General features: G+C 31.5%; 1 pseudogene; it reads right to left on the reverse strand.

Annotated features, from left to right (window-relative positions):
• Nucleotides 1-4,364: 4,364 nt before the first annotated feature.
• LOC145280575 (U2 spliceosomal RNA) lies at nt 4,365-4,498 on the reverse strand (annotated as a pseudogene).
• Nucleotides 4,499-11,195: the final 6,697 nt, after the last annotated feature.

Raw genomic sequence — 11,195 nt, forward strand, 5'->3', positions numbered from 1 at the left:
AGAGAGAACAATTCTCAACCTATATATTCCACACATTTTTGGGCACAGATTTGGAAATTTGTATATAGGGTAGGCAGACATATAGAAATATATCTAGCATAATCTATCTATTATATCTATAAAAGTGAGAACTTGTGTGTGTGTGTGTGTGTGTGAGAGAGAGAGAGAACAATTCTTAACCTACATACTCAACAAATTTTTTACCTACAGTTTAGAAAATTTGTATAAAGGGTATTCAGACATATGGAAATATATCTAGCATAATCTATCTATTATAACTACAAAAGTTAGAATGTGTGTGTGAGAGAGAGAGAGAGAACAATTCTAAACCTATATATTCAACAAATTTTTTATCTACAGATTTGAAACTTTGTATATAGGGTATTCAGACATATGGAAATATATCTAGCATAATCTATCTATTTTATCTATAAAAGTGAGAATGCGTGTGTGTGAGATAGCGAGAGAGAGAGAGAGAAAAAGAGAGAGATAAAAATTCTCAACCTATACATTCAACAAATTTTTTATCCACAGATTTGAACATTTGTATATAGGGTGTTCAGACATATAGAAATATATCTAGCATAATCTATCTATTATATGTATAAAAGTGAGAATGTGTGTGTGTGTGATAGAGAGGACAATTGTCAACCTATGTATACAACAAATTTTTTATCTACAGATTTCAAAATTTGTATATTGGGCATTCAGACACATTTCAATATATCTGGCATAATCTGTCTATTATATCTATAAAAGTGAGAATGTGTGTGATAGAGAGAGAGAGAACAATTCTCAACCTATATACTCAACAAATTTTTTATCTACAGATTTGAAAATTTGTATATAGGGTATTCAGACATATGGAAATATATCTAGCATAATCTATTATATCTATAAAAGTGAGAATGTGTGTGTGTGTGTGAGAGAGAGAGAGAGAGAGAGAGAGAGAACAATTCTCAACCCATATACTCAACAAATTCTTTATCTACAGATTTTAAAATTTGTATATAGAGTATTCATACAAATAGAAATATATCTAGGATAATCTTTCTATTATATCTATAAAAGTGAGAATGTGTGTGTGTGTGAGCGAGAGAGAGAGAGAGAGAGAGAGAGAGAGAGAGAGAGAGAACAGTTCTCAACCTATACATTCAACAAATTTTTATATATAGGGTATTCAGAAATATCGAAATATATCTAGCATAATCTATTATATCTTTAAAAGTTAGAATGTGTGTGTGTGAGAGATAGAGAGAACAATTCTCAACCTATGCACTCTACAAATTTTTTATCTACAAATTAGAAAATTTGTATATAGGGTATTCACACATATGGAAATATATCTAGCATAATCTATCTATTATATCTATAAAAGTTAGAATGTGTGTGTGAGGTAGCCAGAGAGAGAGAGAGAGAGAGTAAGAACAATTTTCAACCTATATATTCAACAAATATTTGATCTACAGATTAGAAAATTTGTATATAGGGTATTCAGACATATGGAAATATATCTAGCATAATCTATCTATTATATCTCTAAAATTGAGAATGTGTGTGTGAGAGAGAGAGAGAGAACAATTTTCAACCTATATACTCAACAAATTTTTTTATCTACAGATTTGAAAATTTGTATATAGGGTATTCAGACATATGGAAATATATCTAGAGTAATCTATCTATTATATCTATAAAAGTGAGAATGCGTGTGTGTGTGAGAGAGAGCGACACAGAACAATACTCAACCTATATATTCAACAAATTTTTTATGTACAGATCTGAAATATCACATTTGTATAGAAGTAGAAATCTTGATACCTACTCTGATACCTAATAAAAGAAAGGACACTCTTTAGGGCGGATTTTGATTATAACAAGTCACTAATTAGAAATTATAATAAACATTCTAATAATTTAAGAATTTTACCAAAATAAAATTGCATGGTAATCACCCAATTTCTGCCACAAAATTTTGATTGGCAGAACTCATAAACATAAAATATATATTTTCTAATTTCATCTTTTTTTTTTTCTTTTTACATAATCTGGTTTGATGTTTTCCCAAATATTCAAATCACTATATTTTGCTGCTTAATATCAAATACAGCAACTGAGTTATTTTTATGCATCAAACAATTACATTTTCTCATTCATCCAAACTAATCACTGAACATCAATTTCATATTTTCTTCACTAAAATATTACTGTGCTTGATGTCATCAAGTGGAGCGGATCATTTTTTTTTCATTTGTTCACACATTTTTCCAATTTATATATATTTTAAAGATTCTTAGCCTATGTCATTGCATACCAATCTGTTTATTAAAAGTTAAGGTTCACTGTAAACACATATGTTACACCAAAATAAAAACGCTTCAGATAATGTCTTGATATTCAATTCAGTTTCTCACATGACATCTTATGAAGTTAGTAGAAATGTTACAGACTTTTGAATCTCAAACACTTTCAATACTGTGCACTGATATTTTCTTTTTTGCAATATAAGCACATTCATGATTTTTTTTACAAACGTTAAAAACTTTCACATTGTGTAGCAATATACTGAAACAATTATAAAAATATTTGTTTTTATTTTGAATGATGCAGGGCATCTGAAGAGAGATTTTTCTAACAAAATGAAAGTATAATTTTTAGCAATAGGTATCTAGGAAAAGGCCACTACATATGTTATAAGTTCCAAATTTCCACAACCTGGCAAATACTGGTACATGCTAGCAAATTTAGATTTGCAATTACAAAATATGATTCTAATTTTTTCCTTTGCTCTTTATTCTAACACTACACTATGTTTACTGTGTTATTTCGCTACAGTTGATATTGTGTAGAACAATAAGAAAATCATAGTGAACAATGCATTCAACAAAATTTCACACACATTTCTAGATACCTATATCTAATAAGTTCAAAAGAAAGGACACACTTAGGGAGGTATTTTGGTGGTCAAGTCACTAAAAAGAGATTAGCTGGTTTCCTGGCATAGCCCAGGATATAATAAAGATTGACTGAAATACATGTTCTAGCTGGTTTCTAGGCGTTGCCAGGGATGTAATATAGACACATTATGTTGTATATTACCTGTTCTCTTCTCCCTAAGGTAAAACAATTTCATATACATGCTGTAAATTACCTATGCTAGGGATAAAACATGAACAATATCAGTCCTAGGGTAGATAAAACAAATAATACATAGAGATGAAAGATTCCTCTCCCCTAAGAATCAAACATATGTTCAATATCTGCTTTTGTTTTTTCATTGTTTATACGGTCCCGAGCAACGCCGGGTAGCCCTGCTAGTCTATATATATAAAAGGCAAAAATCGGTGTGTATGTATGTATGTATGTATGTATGTATGTATGTATGTATGTTTGTTTGTAACGCTAAAACTTTTGAAAGACGGAACCAGAGTTGACAAATTTGGTATCATATTGCACCTTGATCACCCGGATGACAAATATCGAAATTTCACGTCAAACGGACCAGTAGAAAGGGGTCAACTGATCGTTTTTCTCCTAGGGGGGCCCCCAAAAAAACCTGTCATTTTAACGTTATTCAATACGTGTCACGTGACGTGACGTCAGCTCAAACTTTTGACAGACACAACCAAAGTTGACAAATTATGTATCATATTGAACCTTGATCACCCGCATGACAAATATCGAAATTCCACACCAAACGGACCATTAAAAGGGGGTGAACTGATCATTTCTCTCCTAGGGGGGGGCCCCCAAAAAACCTGTCATTTTAATGTTAATATTACATAATCCAAAAACGCTTAGTCATGTCACGTGACGTGACGTCAACATCCAGTAATGGCGAACAAATGTAAACAAACACTTTGTTTTACCGATACTTTTGTAATTTCTCTTCTGCTTTGTTCTAGAGATTATTAAACTCCATGACAATGTCTCCAACGTATTTAACTGGTTAAAAATAGTATTTATACAAGAGTTTTAACGAAAAATATCAGGAAAAAATGTACAGGAATAAAAAAAAATTCAGCTTTCAAAATATTCGTCGATAAAAAAACCGATCTTTATATTTACGCTAGCCATTTTGTATATTACCACGTGACCTGCTATCTCTTAAACTGGAGGGGGGGGATCCACTTGAATCCAACAAAACCAGTAATTTTTTTTTTCTATTATATATACATCATTTTCTATAAAATTAAGTGTAGACTTTATAATTAAAACAAAAAATGTTATTCATACTAAAAAAAAAAAACGCTTAGTCATGTCACGTGACGTGACGTCAACATCCACTAATGGCGAACAATTGTACCTATTTACTATGCCTCCCCACGGGACAGAGTTAGACACCAGGGTCGTTTTTTAACGTGGAGAAAAGGTACAAAAATAAAAATTGTCTCAGTCGTGGAGGATTTCTCCTCCACCGAAAGAGAACAAGAAATAGAAGTGCAGCATCTGAAGAACAGATACTACACTTTGATCTTGACCAAAAGGCCAAGAATGCGAACAATTGTAAATAACAACTTTTTTCACAAAAACAACACCGTCTTTCTTTTTTTTTCTCTCTCTTTCTCTCTCTCACCCACTTACTCTTCCCTCTCTCTCACCCTCTTTCTCTTGACGTCACACCACTGTTAAACTGTGGGGGGGGGGGAACACATTCCCAGGCATTATCTCCTATAGATGCACATTTTATTAGAAATTCAGCTTTCAAAATATTAGACGATAATAAAAATATAAAACCAACACCCTCTTTCTCTTTTCTCTCTCTCTCACCAACTTACTCTTCTCTCTCTCTCACCCTCTTTCTCTTGACCTCCTACTACTGTTAAACTGTGTGTGTGTGTGGGGGGGGGGAAGAGGCAGCTTGAAAACCAACAAAAACAGTGCACAGTTTCCCAAGCATTTGGGGTGGGAAGGGGGGGAAGAAGCCGAGCGCACAGTTTCGTGTGAGAGAGAGAGAACAATTCTCAACCTATATACTCAACAAATTTTTTATCTACAGATTTGAAAGTTTGTATATAGGGTATTCAGACATATGGAAATATATCTAGCATAATCTATCTATTATATCTATAAAAGTGAAAATGTGTGTGTGTGTGAGGTAGCCAGAGAGAGAGAGAGAGAGAGAGAGAGAGACAACAATTCTCAACCTATATATTCAATACATTTTTTATCTACAGATTTGAAAATTTGTATATAGGGTATTCAGACATATGGAAATATATCTAGCATAATCTATCTATTATATCTATAAAAGTGAAAATGTGTGTGTGTGTGTGTGTGTGTGTGTGTGTGTGTGTGTGTGTGTGTGTGCGTAAGAGAGAGAGAGAACAATTCTCAACCTATATACTCAACGTATTTTTATCTACGGATTTTAAACTTTGTATATAGGGTATTCAGACATATAGAAATATATCTAGCATAATCTATACATTATATCTATAAAAGTGAGAATGTGAGTGTGTGAGAGAGAGAGAACAATTCTCAACCTATATATTCAACAAATTTTTTACCTACAGATTTGAAAATTTGTATATTGGGTATTCAGACATATGGAAATATATCTAGCATAATCGATCTATTATATCTATAAAAGTCAGAATGTTTGCGTGTGGTTGTGTGTGTAAGGTTGCGAGAGAGAGAGAGAGAACAATTCTCAACCTATCTATTCAATAAATTTGTTATCTACAGATTTGACCATTTGTATATAGGGTATTCAGACATATGGAAATATATCCAGCATAATCTATCTATTATATCCATAAAAGTGAGAATGTGTGCGTGAGAGAGAGAGAGAGAGAGAGAGAGAGAGAGTAAGTACAATTCTCACCCTATATATTCAACAAATTTTTATCTACCGATTAGAAAATTTGTATATAGGGTATTCAGACATATGGAAATATATCTAGCATAATCTATCTATTATATCTAGAAAAGTGAGAATGTGTGTGAAAGAGAGAGAGAAGAGAGAGAGAGAGAGAACAATTCTCAACCTATATATTCAACTAATTTTTATGTACAGATCTGAAAATTTGTATACAGGGTATTCAGACATATGGAAATATATCTAGCATAATCTATTATATCTATAAAAGGTAGAATGTGTGTGTGTGTGTGAGTGAGTGAGTGAGTGAGTGAGTGAGAGAGAGAGAGAGAGAGAGAGAACAATTCTCAACCTATATACTCAACAAATTTTGTATCTACAGATTTGATAATTTGTATATAGGGTATTCAGACATAAGGAAATATATCTAGCATAATCTATCTATTATATCTATAAAAGTGAGAATGTGTGTGAAAGAGAGAGAGAGAGAACAATTCTCAACCTATATATTCAACAAATTCTATCTTTACAGATTTGAAAATTTGTATATAGGGTATTCAGACATTTGGAAATATATCTAGCATAATCTATTATATCTATAAAAGTGAGAATGTGTGTGTGAGAGAGAGAGAAAGAACAATTCTCAACCTATATACTCAACAAATTTTTTATCTACAGATTTAAAAATTTGTATATAGGGTATTCAGACATATAGAAATATATCTAGCATAACCTATCTATTATATCTATAAAATGACCATGTGTGTGTGTGTGAGAGAGAGAGAGAGTCAGAGAGAGAGAGAGAACAATTTTCAGCTTGTGTGTGTGTGAGAAAGAGAGAGAGAGAAAGAGAGGAAGGAAAATTCTCACCCTATATATTCAACAAATTTTTTATCTACATATTAGAAAATTTGGATATAGGGTATTCAGACGTATGGAAATATATCTAGCATAATCTATCATACTCTATCTATTATATCTATAAAAGTGAGAATGTGTGTGTGAGAGAGAGAGAAAGAGAGAGAGAGAGAACAATTCTCAACCTATATATTCAACTAATTTTTTATCTACAGATTTGAAAATGTGTATATTGGGTATTCAGACATATGTAAATATATCTGGCATAATCTATGTATTATATCTATAAAAGTGTGAATGTGAGTGATGGAAAGAGCAAAAAATTCTCAACCTATATAACCTATAAAAGTGAGAATATGTGTGAGAGAGAGAGAGAGAGAACAATTCTCAACCTATATATTCCACACATTTTTGGGCACAGATTTGGAAATTTGTATATAGGGTAGGCAGACATATAGAAATATATCTAGCATAATCTATCTATTATATCTATAAAAGTGAGAACTTGTGTGTGTGTGTGTGTGAGAGAGAGAGAGAACAATTCTTAACCTACATACTCAACAAATTTTTTACCTACAGTTTAGAAAATTTGTATATAGGGTATTCAGACATATGGAAATATATCTAGCATAATCTATCTATTATAACTACAAAAGTTAGAATGTGTGTGTGAGAGAGAGAGAGAACAATTCTAAACCTATATATTCAACAATTTTTTTATCTACAGATTTGAAACTTTGTATATAGGGTATTCAGACATATGGAAATATATCTAGCATAATCTATCTATTTTATCTATAAAAGTGAGAATGCGTGTGTGTGAGATAGCGAGAGAGAGAGAGAGAAAAAGAGAGAGATAAAAATTCTCAACCTATACATTCAACAAATTTTTTATCCACAGATTTGAACATTTGTATATAGGGTGTTCAGACATATAGAAATATATCTAGCATAATCTATCTATTATATGTATAAAAGTGAGAATGTGTGTGTGTGTGAGAGAGAGGACAATTGTCAACCTATGTATACAACAAATTTTTTATCTACAGATTTCAAAATTTGTATATTGGGCATTCAGACATATTTTAATATATCTGGCATAATCTGTCTATTATATCTATAAAAGTGAGAATGTGTGTGATAGAGAGAGAGAGAACAATTCTCAACCTATATACTCAACAAATTTTTTATCTACAGATTTGAAAATTTGTATATAGGGTATTCAGACATATGGAAATATATCTAGCATAATCTATTATATCTATAAAAGTGAGAATGTGTGTGTGTGTGTGTGAGAGAGAGAGAGAGAGAGAACAATTCTCAACCCATATACTCAACAAATTCTTTATCTACAGATTTTAAAATTTGTATATAGAGTATTCACACAAATAGAAATATATCTAGGATAATCTTTCTATTATATCTATAAAAGTGAGAATGTGTGTGTGTGTGAGCGAGAGAGAGAGAGAGAGAGAGAGAGAACAGTTCTCAACCTATACATTCAACAAATTTTTATATATAGGGTATTCAGAAATATCGAAATATATCTAGCATAATCTATTATATCTTTAAAAGTTAGAATGTGTGTGTGTGAGAGATAGAGAGAACAATTCTCAACCTATGCACTCTACAAATTTTTTATCTACAAATTAGAAAATTTGTATATAGGGTATTCACACATATGGAAATATATCTAGCATAATCTATCTATTATATCTATAAAAGTTAGAATGTGTGTGTGAGGTAGCCAGAGAGAGAGAGAGTAAGAACAATTTTCAACCTATATATTCAACAAATATTTGATCTACAGATTAGAAAATTTGTATATAGGGTATTCAGACATATGGAAATATATCTAGCATAATCTATCTATTATATCTCTAAAATTGAGAATGTGTGTGTGAGAGAGAGAGAGAACAATTTTCAACCTATATACTCAACAAATTTTTTTATCTACAGATTTGAAAATTTGTATATAGGGTATTCAGACATATGGAAATATATCTAGAGTAATCTATCTATTATATCTATAAAAGTGAGAATGCGTGTGTGTGTGAGAGAGAGCGACACAGAACAATTCTCAACCTATATATTCAACAAATTTTTTTATGTACAGATCTGAAATATCACATTTGTATAGAAGTAGAAATCTTGATACCTACTCTGATACCTAATAAAAGAAAGGACACTCTTTAGGGCGGATTTTGATTATAACAAGTCACTAATTAGAAATTATAATAAACATTCTAATAATTTAAGAATTTTACCAAAATAAAATTGCATGGTAATCACCCAATTTCTGCCACAAAATTTTGATTGGCAGAACTCATAAACATAAAATATATATTTTCTAATTTCATCTTTTTTTTTTCTTTTTACATAATCTGGTTTGATGTTTTCCCAAATATTCAAATCACTATATTTTGCTGCTTAATATCAAATACAGCAACTGAGTTATTTTTATGCATCAAACAATTACATTTTCTCATTCATCCAAACTAATCACTGAACATCAATTTCATATTTTCTTCACTAAAATATTACTGTGCTTGATGTCATCAAGTGGAGCGGATCATTTTTTTTTCATTTGTTCACACATTTTTCCAATTTATATATATTTTAAAGATTCTTAGCCTATGTCATTGCATACCAATCTGTTTATTAAAAGTTAAGGTTCACTGTAAACACATATGTTACACCAAAATAAAAACGCTTCAGATAATGTCTTGATATTCAATTCAGTTTCTCACATGACATCTTATGAAGTTAGTAGAAATGTTACAGACTTTTGAATCTCAAACACTTTCAATACTGTGCACTGATATTTTCTTTTTTGCAATATAAGCACATTCATGATTTTTTTTACAAACGTTAAAAACTTTCACATTGTGTAGCAATATACTGAAACAATTATAAAAATATTTGTTTTTATTTTGAATGATGCAGGGCATCTGAAGAGAGATTTTTCTAACAAAATGAAAGTATAATTTTTAGCAATAGGTATCTAGGAAAAGGCCACTACATATGTTATAAGTTCCAAATTTCCACAACCTGGCAAATACTGGTACATGCTAGCAAATTTAGATTTGCAATTACAAAATATGATTCTAATTTTTTCCTTTGCTCTTTATTCTAACACTACACTAAGTTTACTGTGTTATTTCGCTACAGTTGATATTGTGTAGAACAATAAGAAAATCATAGTGAACAATGCATTCAACAAAATTTCACACACATTTCTAGATACCTATATCTAATAAGTTCAAAAGAAAGGACACACTTAGGGAGGTATTTTGGTGGTCAAGTCACTAAAAAGAGATTAGCTGGTTTCCCGGCATAGCCCAGGATATAATAAAGATTGACTGAAATACATGTTCTAGCTGGTTTCTAGGCGTTGCCAGGGATGTAATATAGACACATTATGTTGTATATTACCTGTTCTCTTCTCCCTAAGGTAAAACAATTTCATATACATGCTGTAAATTACCTATGCTAGGGATAAAACATGAACAATATCAGTCCTAGGGTAGATAAAACAAATAATACATAGAGATGAAAGATTCCTCTCCCCTAAGAATCAAACATATGTTCAATATCTGCTTTTGTTTTTTCATTGTTTATACGGTCCCGAGCAACGCCGGGTAGCCCTGCTAGTCTATATATATAAAAGGCAAAAATCGGTGTGTATGTATGTATGTATGTATGTTTGTTTGTAACGCTAAAACTTTTGAAAGACGGAACCAGAGTTGACAACTTTGGTATCATATTGCACCTTGATCACCCGGATGACAAATATCGAAATTTCACGTCAAACGGACCAGTAGAAAGGGGTCAACTGATCGTTTTTCTCCTAGGGGGGCCCCCCAAAAAACCTGTCATTTTAACGTTATTCAATACGTGTCACGTGACGTGACGTCAGCTCAAACTTTTGACAGACACAACCAAAGTTGACAAATTATGTATCATATTGAACCTTGATCACCCGCATGACAAATATCGAAATTCCACACCAAACGGACCATTAAAAGGGGGTGAACTGATCATTTCTCTCCTAGGGGGGCCCCAAAAAAAACCTGTCATTTTAATGTTAATATTACATAATCCAAAAACGCTTAGTCATGTCACGTGACGTGACGTCAACATCCAGTAATGGCGAACAAATGTAAACAAACACTTTGTTTTACCGATACTTTTGTAATTTCTCTTCTGCTTTGTTCTAGAGATTATTAAACTCCATGACAATGTCTCCAACGTATTTAACTGGTTAAAAATAGTATTTATACAAGAGTTTTAACGAAAAATATCAGGAAAAAATGTACAGGAATAAAAAAAAATTCAGCTTTCAAAATATTCGTCGATAAAAAAACCGATCTTTATATTTACGCTAGCCATTTTGTATATTACCACGTGACCTGCTATCTCTTAAACTGGAGGGGGGGGGGATCCACTTGAATCCAACAAAACCAGTAATTTTTTTTTTCTATTATATATACATCATTTTCTATAAAATTAAGTGTAG

This window comes from Euprymna scolopes, chromosome 7, assembly GCF_053919585.1.
Source record: "Euprymna scolopes isolate OS-2025 chromosome 7, ASM5391958v1, whole genome shotgun sequence".
NCBI lineage: Eukaryota > Metazoa > Mollusca > Cephalopoda > Sepiida > Sepiolidae > Euprymna > Euprymna scolopes.